At 37.6% G+C, this 10,317-nt stretch overlaps 1 non-coding gene across 1 annotated transcript; it reads left to right on the plus strand.

The window, feature by feature from the left end:
• Window positions 1-5,060: 5,060 nt before the first annotated feature.
• Window positions 5,061-5,167, plus strand: LOC141703988 (small nucleolar RNA R71). The gene has a single exon (XR_012567778.1). It is a non-coding gene; the product is annotated as a small nucleolar RNA R71 (small nucleolar RNA).
• The last annotated feature ends 5,150 nt before the right edge of the window (window positions 5,168-10,317 follow it).

Consider the following 10,317-nt stretch of genomic DNA (forward strand, 5'->3'; position numbering starts at 1 on the left):
TACGAGCAGATGTCTTCTCCCCACCATAATTTCCACCATACACAGTAGGATGACAGTATCGCAGAATTCCCTCTGTCTCATTATACGGAATGCATCATTGGATAATCTGATCTGCTCCCTGTCTAAACAAGAACGGCTCATCCCATCGATACCACTTCACCTTATGTAGACACTTCTTCCTTTGAGCATAGGAGAGTTCTGGGGGAATAAAATTATTCACAAGATAGTTTACAATATCAGCAAACCGTGGTTCTTCTTCTTTACCCCAAAAAGTTGCTCATCAGGAAAAGATTCATTTATCAATGTCTTGTCCCCCAAAGTTTTGCCTTGATCTTCGAAGCGTGATAGATGATCAGCTACCTGATTCTCTGTACCTTTCCGATCCTTAATTTGCAGCTCGAATTCCTGAAGTAAGAGAATCCATCGAATCAACCGAGGTTTTGAATCCTTCTTTGAGACCAGATATCGAATAACAGCATGATCAGTGTAAACTGTCACCTTTGTCCCAATCAAATAAGATCGAAATTTCTCAAAACCATAGACAATTGCCAGCAACTCCTTCTCCATAGTAGTGTAATTCAGCTGAGCACCATTAAGGGTCTTACTAGTATAGTAAACCACATGGAAAATGTTCTGCTTCCTCTGGCCAAGAACTGCTCCAACTGCATAGTCACTAGCATCACACATCATCTCGAAGGGCTCATTCCAATCAGGTGCAGTAATCACAGGTGCTGTAGTCAAACTCTTCTTTAAGCTTTCAAAAGCAGCTAGAAAATCTTCATCGAATTTGAAGGGAACATCCTTTTCCAGCAAATTACACAAAGGCTTAGAGATTTTGGAGAAATCTTTGATGAATTGCCGACAGAACCTCGCATGACCAAGAAAACTGTGGACTCCTTTAACTGAGATTGGCGGAGGAAGATTTTCAATGACCCCCACCTTGGCCTTATCCACCTCAAGACCTTTGCTAGATACCTTGTGCCCAAGAATGATACCCTGTTGCACCATGAAGTGACATTTTTCCCAATTGAGCACTAGATTGGTCTTAACACATCTGTTTAGCACCAACCCAAGATTGTGCAAACATTCGTCATAAGAAGTCCCGAACACAAAAAATTCATCCATGAACACTTCCACATTAGTGCCAATCATGTTTGAGAAAATTGCCATCATGCATCTCTGAAAAGTAGCAGGTGCACCACAAAGTCCGAAAGAGACTCGACGAAAAGCAAAAGTGCCAAATGGACAAGTAAACGTGGTCTTCTCTTGATCTTCTAGAGCAATGTAAATCTGAATATATCCCGAATATCCGTCCAGAAGACAATAGTGCTCGTGTCCAGCCAACCTGTCAAGCATCTGATCAATGAATGGGAGCGGGAAGTGATTCTTCCTTGTGGCTTTATTCAGCTTCCAATAATCCATGCAAACTCTCCATCCTGTGACTGTCCGAGTAGGGATGAGCTCATTCTTCTCATTAGCTACAACGATAATGCCTCCTTTCTTAGGCACACACTACACTGGACTCACCCACGAACTGTCAGATATAGGATAGATGATTCCTGTATCTAGCCATTTAAGAATTTCTTTCTTCACAACCTCCTTCATGATAGGATTTAGCCTTCTTTGTTGCTCAATAGTTGGTTTGCTTCCTTCCTCAAGCAGAATTTTATGCATGCAATAAGAAGGGATGATTCCCTTGATATCTGCTATAGTCCATCCAGTTGCTGATTTAAACTCTCTCAGAATTCTCAAGAGCTTGTCTTCATCACTTCCTGAAAGGTCAGATGCAATAATAACAGGCAAAGTAGATGCATCACCTAAAAATGCATATCTTAAGTGATCAGGCAGTGGTTTGAGCTCAAGTGTAGGAGCTTCTTCGATAGATGGCTTGAGTCGCACTGGAGAATTTTTCAGCTCTTCCAATCCAAGAGACTCGAATGGCAAATCCAACTTCCTCTTCCATGGAAGTGCATTCAAATATTGCGTCTGCTCTTCCCCTTCTTCATCTTCACTATCAAAATATCCCATTAAGGCTCTTTCTAAGGCGTCAGTCCTTAGCAAGTGATCAAGCTCTGAAGTCACTACGGATTCGACCAACTCCACCTTAAAGCACTCATCTTCATCAGTAGGTCCCAATATGTTTGTAGAAGGGGGGGTTGAATACAAACTATACCTTTTAATTGAATTTAATGCGGAATAAAAAAGTGAAACTAAATTCAAGTTAAATAAAAATATTATTAAACTTGAAAGGTGTTACAACAACGGTATCGTTTACAAGGGATTAATCTCAAATTAATTATCACAGATCTAGAATAAATTCGACATGAACTTTTTCTATTTTTGCAATAAAAATATCAAATGCTAGAAGCAATTTGAGATTAAGTTCTAGGGATTTTGATCCGCTAGATAGTTACACAAGAACAAGAGAATGATTTCTAGTGGTTTGGATTTAACTTTAACAGCTAGAAATTAATGATCTTGAATATGCAGCAATTGACAGATGATATGTTTTGGGCGTCTCTGTTCTTTTTGTTCTTGAGTTGTTGAAGAAGTGTATGTTTGTTGAATGTCTGCTGCTTGTCTTTAAATTTAATCAATAGAACTAAAATGAACTGGCAAGACAATCTGTGAATTGGCATGACAATCAGTATGACTATCTCCTGAACTAGCATGACAATCGGTATGACTATCTCCTGAACTAGCATGACTATCAAACTGAACTGGCAAGACAATTCTCCTCCCTGCTAGAACTTTCGGTGAGATAATTAGAAATGACCTGGTATGACAATCGGTATGACAATCCAGATTGTCATGCCAGTCCAAGTTTAATTATCTTATTGAATTAAAACTGATTTTAATTCAATTACACTTCTGAAAATCAATAATATTAATTCGAAATTAATTAATCAATTAATCAATAAATTAATCTTTGCAGATATAATTTATTTTCTTAATTAAATTATATGACTTAATTAATTAATAGAGAATTAATACTACTCTTGAACTGCAACCATTCTTCTGAAAATCTTCTGAAAATTATGAATCAATTCCACCACTTCAATGTTGACACTCGATGTACTGTCTGGTTCATGAGTGACTAACTTTCGTGACGTTTCTTCATGTCTTGACTTTGATAATCTTGATTTTCTTCAGATTAAATCCCTGTAACTATATGATACCCTGACAAGATCTCTGACACTTGATTAAATCCACAATCTTGATTTATATCACTGAGGCTTGATCAATTTCTTGAACTTCTTCCAGTGAATTAATTCCTCAAGTCTGTAGATGAACATTGTTTCTGAATCCTTTGACAGATTTTACTTTGTGAGATCTCTTTGACGGTAGATCCACTATTTACTTGTTACATTCTTATTTGAGTTGAGTTAAATCCTCGAATAAACAAATAGGCTATGACATATGCCTTTCAGTAGGGAATTTCATCGTATTGAAGACATTGAACGTGACATCTTCTCTTGAACTCTCCTGGTTAATTCACCCTTTACACATCGATAAGAGTTCGGTCCGTAGCTAAGAATGGTCTTCCCAAGATAATGGGAATCTTTTTATCTTCCTCAAAGTCTAGAATGACAAAATCAGCATGGAAGATGAGTTTATCCACCTTAACCAATAAATCCTCTACTACTCCTTGCGGATAAGTAATGGAACGATCAGCCAGCTGCAAAGACATATTCACAGGTTTTGGATCAGGTAGTCCCAGTTTCTTGAAAACGGACAAGGGCATTAGATTGATGCTAGCTCCCAAGTCACATAAACACTTGTCGAATGACAGATTGCCAATGGTGCAAGGTATTGTGAAGCTTCCTGGATCTTTAAGCTTAGGAGGTAGTTTCTGTTGCAGCACAGCACTGCACTCTTCCGTTAGAGCAACGATTTCCAAATCCTCAAGTTTTAGCTTCCGAGATAGAATACCCTTCATGAATTTAGTGTAGCTCGACATCTGTTCTAAAGCTTCAGCAAAAGGTATGTTAATGTGCAACTTTTTGAAAACCTCCAAGAACTTAGCAAACTGCTTATTAAACTTCTGCTTTTGAAGTATTTTAGGATATGGCAGAGGTGGGTAGACCTGTTTATCCCCTGTATTACCCTCAGGAGGATTGCTTTCGACAACTTTCTTCTTCGGTTCCACCTCGGCATCCTTCTGCATAACTTTTTCAGCTACAATCTCATGTTCAGGATTTGGAAAAGATGCAGATACACCTTCATTCTGCACAGAATCTTCATCTTCTGGAATTTGGGGGCTCGCAACATTTCCAGACCTCAATGTGATTGCCTTCAACTGCTCATTGACTTCCCTCTTGCCTGGATTAGCTTCTGTATCACTAGGAAGAGTTCCCGATTGACGGTTCAACAAAGCATTGGCAATTTGCCCTATTTGATTCTCCAGAGTCTTGATAGAAACCGCTTGGCTTTTGAACATAAGCCTCAACTCCTCCAATTCAGATTTTTCATTAGTAGATTGACCGGAATTCCCATACGGTTGCTGTTGAAGTTGGAGTTGTTGTCTTGGTGCATACTATTGTTGAAAACCAGGAGGGTTGAATTGCTTTGCTCCAAACTGCTGATAAGGTTGTTGTACCGCATTCTGGTTGTTGCTCCAGCTGAAGTTAGGATGGTTGTGGTTGTTAGGATGATAAGTGGCAGGAACTGGTTGTTGCGACCTCTGAAAGTTGCTCACGAACTGGGCTGACTTATTAGATATAGCACACTGCTCTATTTCGTGCGCACCTGCACAAAGCTCATAGACACTAATGATCTGATTAACTCCATAATTAGCCAAAGAATCCACTTTCATCGTTAATACCTTTAGTTGAGCAGCTATAGTCGTAGCTGTATCCACTTCCAGAATTCCTTCTACCTTGCCTTGAGGTAGTCTTTGAGTTGGGTTCTGATATTCATTAGCAACCATCAATTCAATTAGTTCATAAGCTTCATCATAGCTCTTAGCCCATATGGCTCCACTCGATGCTGCATCGAGCATGGGTCTGGACTGTACTCCCAAACCATTATAAAAGCAATTTATAATCATCCAATCAGGCATGCCATGATGACGACACTTCCAAAGCATCTCTTTATAGCGCTCATAAGCTTCACATAAAGACTCTCCTGATTACTGCGCAAATTGAGTAAGAGCGTTCCTGATTGCAGCTGTCTTCGCCATAGGGAAGAATTTAGTAAGAAACTTCTGAGCAAGATCCTCCCAAGTAGTGATAGACCCTGGTGGTAGAGAGAATGCAACCAGGACTTAGCTTTATCCCTCAGAGAGAATGGGAAAAGCCTCAGCTTCACAGCATCTTCAGAAACATTGTTAAATTTAAAAGTGTCGCCGATCTCGATGAAGTCTCTAATGTGCATGTTGGGATCTTCCGTTGGAGAACCCCCAAACTAGATTGAGTTCTGCACCATTTGAATCATGCTAGACTTGATTTCAAAAGTATTAGCCGCAATGGTTGGTCTAACAATGCGAGACTGAATGTCATTGATCTTCGGTTGAGAATAATCCATCAAAACCTTCGGATTCACTGCTGGTTCTCCCATTGCAATAACTTCTTCTTCAACTTTTTACACTTCTTTAAAAACTTCTTCAACTACTCCGTCCAGTGTTTCCTTACGAGATTGAGAACGTGTTCGCATACACGCTCTCTAGAGTACCTGAAACACAAACAAAGTAACTAGTAAGTAAAATATCCGAGTCAGTGAACTTTAACGACCACTGATGTCAAGCACATAAACTAAAAATTAACACCGATATCCCCGGCAGCGGCGCCAAAAACTTGTTCGCACTAAAACACACACGAAAATACACGTAAGTGCACGTGATCACAAGTAGTATAAGATATAAGTCAAGTTCGTTCCCACAGAGAGTCAGTTTAGGTTAAGTTTAGATTATGCACCTATGCAACAATGTATGGTTATCGTTCAATTCTAAGATAAATAACAATTTGAGTTTTGATTTAACTAAGAGATTATACTAAATAACATTAACTAAAAGAATTAAGATTGAATTACTTATATGGAATAAACATGGGATTCTAACTTCATTAAATACTTCATTCAATGTTATGTCTTTATCCTTAGCATGTGATGGTGATGACAACTAATCAGATAACACGAAACTAGAATATGCTAATTTTCATTATACGTATACCCTACTATCAAACATCCACAATTAAGATAGAAGTTGAATAGACACCAATTATGTTTAGTCCCTATATGTCTATAAAGAATTAAAAATATAACGGTTTAAGAGCAAGTTATCTATCGTGATTATATAGGGTGAATAAGATGGTTAAAATTACCCACAAATTATGCATGTCAATTCATACATAAACCTATGCTAGTATGGCAAGTTCTAAACCTCTATATTCACTTTCGCTTCAATAGAGATTAACAAACAATCTTAGATGTTAGCCACGCATCAAAGACGAATAAGCACAACCAAACTAGGAAATCATAAATCACCACACACAAAGGATTATAAAATAATTAACTATCGAAATCCATAGATAAATCCGTTAGAACCTCATGACAATGATTAGTTCATAATCGAACTCATCGCCACCTTGGGTTCCAATGAAAACATGATAATGAACAATAAACGAGTATTAGGGTTCAAAGACAAATCGAAAACAAGCATCAAAGTATCGTCTATATTAAAGAATACAAAAGTCTTCTTCTTCGTAGCCGTCTTGTGCTCTCTAGGTCTTCGTATTGCTCTTCTTTGGCTCCTTGTTATTAAAAATGTCTTTTTATTGGTTTATATAAGCTTCTGGAGGACCTGGACTTTCAATCTCTCAAAATCGGACTTGAATCAGGATTCTGGGCCAGGACTACCGCGCGGCCACCCCAACCTCCACGTGGGCGCGCACGCTTGCTGCTTCTCTGGCGTGCCGTACTTCTGTCCCTTGACTTCATTTTTTGTGTCTGTTGTATCTTGAGTTCCGTTTGCTAGAATTTGGTAATCCAATAGTCTACGTGAAGCTATCGAGATGCTCTTCGGTCTTGAATTCAGATTCTGACCTCCTTTCAGTATATTTCCTTGAAAAGCTCATTTATTCATCCAACTAATGTCTGTAATGCAAAAACACAAAAACACATCAAAAATACCAATAACTTGAGTCCAAAACACCAACTTAAGCCTATAATGAAGCGTTCCAAGTGAATATAAAATCCACTTATCACAAACAGAGTCAAGATGTGGATGACATTAAGACAAACATTGCACAAGTCAAGAAGGACATCAATGAAAGAATGAAGTCTAAACTTCCTGAAGCTACAATGAGAGACATTCACCAGAAAATCAGGAAGGATTATGACTTAAGTAGCAAAATTGACTTTTTGGACACTAGGTTGACAGCACTGGAACATTCAATCACCAAGATCCAGGTTAACCAAGTTCATCAGACACTCCTTCTTCAGAAATTGGTGGTTGCTCAAACTTCAACCCCTGCCTTACTTGATGATAACAAAAAGGGGGAGAAAGAAGTTATTGTCCAAGCTAGTGAGGGGGAGAAGGATGTGCACATTCAAGTCATCAAAGTGATTATTCCAGTAATTACTTTCTCTAAGCCACCAGTTCTAGATAACATTGACTTGATCAACATTGCAGCAGCTGAGCTCAAGCTGAATGAACAAATGAAGAAGATTGATGAAAGGCTTGAAAAGGTTTTTGGTCCAATTGCAAAGCAAGATAAATCTGTGAAACACTTCACACAATTGAGACAAATCCCTATCAGTGAAATGAGCTTGAGCAATATGGAAAGAGGTCAAACCTCTGCTAGAAGACAGTCAAAGGCCAATGTGATCTTGAAGCCCAAGAATCATTCATCAAAACATTCTACCAAGAATCCTTTGGACCTAGTCTATGTAACTCCACAACTTGATGAAAAGAAATTGCTTGGTCACTTTATTGCAAACATCAAGGATCCCAAAGACTCAGTTTTAAAGAAAAGGATAGCAAAAGTCTACAGACATGGAAAATAAATTTGTGTGATGGCTGGACATCCACAATTTGTAGAAGTAAAGAAAGAAGAGAAACTGAGACTCACGCATCAGAATAGGCAGGTTGCCTTAGAAGCCAAGAATAAAGCTGAAAAGATTGTTACCAAATCAGAAATTCAGAAGCCTGCCACAATAACTGAAACTGAGAAGAGTGAAGAACCAAAGCACAAACTATGAAAGGGGTACAAAAAGCAAAGAGCCAAAAGGAAGATGGAATTTGAAGAAGAAGAAGAGAAAGAAGTTGAACTCGAGCCTACCCAGTCTACTAATATAAATCAATCAACTTTTCCCACAATGAAGCAAGCTGAATTCAAGGTCAATCTTGAAGTGAATTTTCATGGTGAACCAATTATTCCAAAGGATGAACCAATAGACTGGGAAAGCCTACCCATTCCTGATCTTAATCTCCCAATTCCAACCTCCTCTAAAATAAGAAAGAACATGCCAAGCAAGCCAGTCAAATTTATTCCATCCAAATCCAAAACTCTACCCAAGCCCAAACCTACAGTCAACAAAGGAGATCAACTATTCATTTGTGATATTAATGAGTTCTCAGAAATCAATCTCTATCTGGATGAACTGGATGAAGTGAGAGCTATTGATGCCCAAAACAGACTTCCAGAAAGACTTGTATTCAGATACAAGGGTGGAAAGGAGTTTACTTGGCCTCAACATAGGATTCTCAATGAAGGCTTCTCTGTCTTAGTAAAGATTTTCTCCTCAATCAAGAAAAAAATTGGCTTTAATATTAATACTAAGAAGCAGATACTCAACCAGTTGAAAGAATAAGACAAAGTTGGAGAGACCAAAATGCACTCCCAAGAGTCTTAACTATTCCTTATACCGGGGATAGAGTGCACTTAAGGCCATATTGGCTAATGGAGTTCAAGGATGAAAAGAACATAAGAAGATTCTTCAGATTAGATGATCAGCTAAAGATATCAAGCAATGAAACTCTCAAGGAAATGCAGGAGATGCTGGATCAATCAAATGAAGATGAATCTGAGTTCTATAGACAAATCCAACACCAGATTGAAGAGAACAATGAAAAGCTGAGAAAGAAGACTAGACATTCAAGGAGAAAAGATTAATTTGCTCAGACTAGAGGAGCACCTTGAAAAATGGCTTGTGAGATTTCTATGAACTTTATTTTGTACAATTTTTAATAAATTGCAGCACTTGTCAGTTTTATCTACTGTTGAATAATCTTTATGTAAAAAGGTGTTTTGTTATCATCAAGTCCCTCTAAATTTATGCCTACAATTCTAGTAGACATAAATTGGGGGAGATTGCTAGGAATATATTGTAGGCTTGATGATAATTCATCAAAGCACCTTTATAGATTTGATTAAGTGTATTTGTAGCTTTCAACAGATAATGTACTCTGTCATCCATTGAAAGAGTAGCTTATGTTTAAATAAGTTTTAGTAACACATTCCTGCATAGTGTAATGCCTTAGAGAACTAGAAGTTGTAGGATATTATAAGTCATGTCGACTACTAGATTGATATGCAAAATAGGTTGGCTAATTATAAATATTAGATTCCTTTTAATCTTGCATCAGTAAAATAGAGTTAACTGCTATGAAGATACTCTCAACGGATGTTCCACAAGGTTTCAACGGATGATCAACTAGAGTTTCAACGGATGATCAACCAGACTCTCAACGGATGATCCAACAAAGTCTCAACGGATGATCCAACATAGTTTCAACGAATGATCAAATTCAAAAAGCAGTTGATAATGACTTGACAGTCACATGTGTTGATTGTATGCAAATGGAATGTGGCAGCCTATTAACAGGTTTTAGAGAACAAAGAAATATTTCCACTTCCATGCTAGCTTGAAGAAATACAAAGATGCTGGATGGAGAAATGGAGCAGCATGTAATTAGGCTAAGACACTTTTGTCTTATTAGTTTGTCTTTTTATCATGTAACTTAGTGATATATAAACCAAGAGCAGCAAGTTGAAAATTAAGAAAACAAGAACTGAGAAATAGAAAAATATGTATCTGTTAAGAATTTTTATGTTCTAAGTGTATCATACTTGTAAGCAGCTGTGTGCATTTTTATATCACAGAGTTCTCATCAATATATATATATATATATATCTTTGGTGGGTAAGTCCAATCCACCAGAAAGTTTTTAATCCTTGTGTTTAATTACTTTGTGTTTGAATATATTTATATTTTCATTCCGCACTTTTGCTCCACACTTTTGCATATTCAAACACTGATATATTTATATTTATGAGAAGTTCTTAAAATCGAAAAGAAACCAAGAATTACATTCAA

Source organism: Apium graveolens, unplaced genomic scaffold (genome assembly GCF_009905375.1).
Source record: "Apium graveolens cultivar Ventura unplaced genomic scaffold, ASM990537v1 ctg7290, whole genome shotgun sequence".
Classification (NCBI taxonomy): Eukaryota; Viridiplantae; Streptophyta; class Magnoliopsida; order Apiales; family Apiaceae; genus Apium; species Apium graveolens.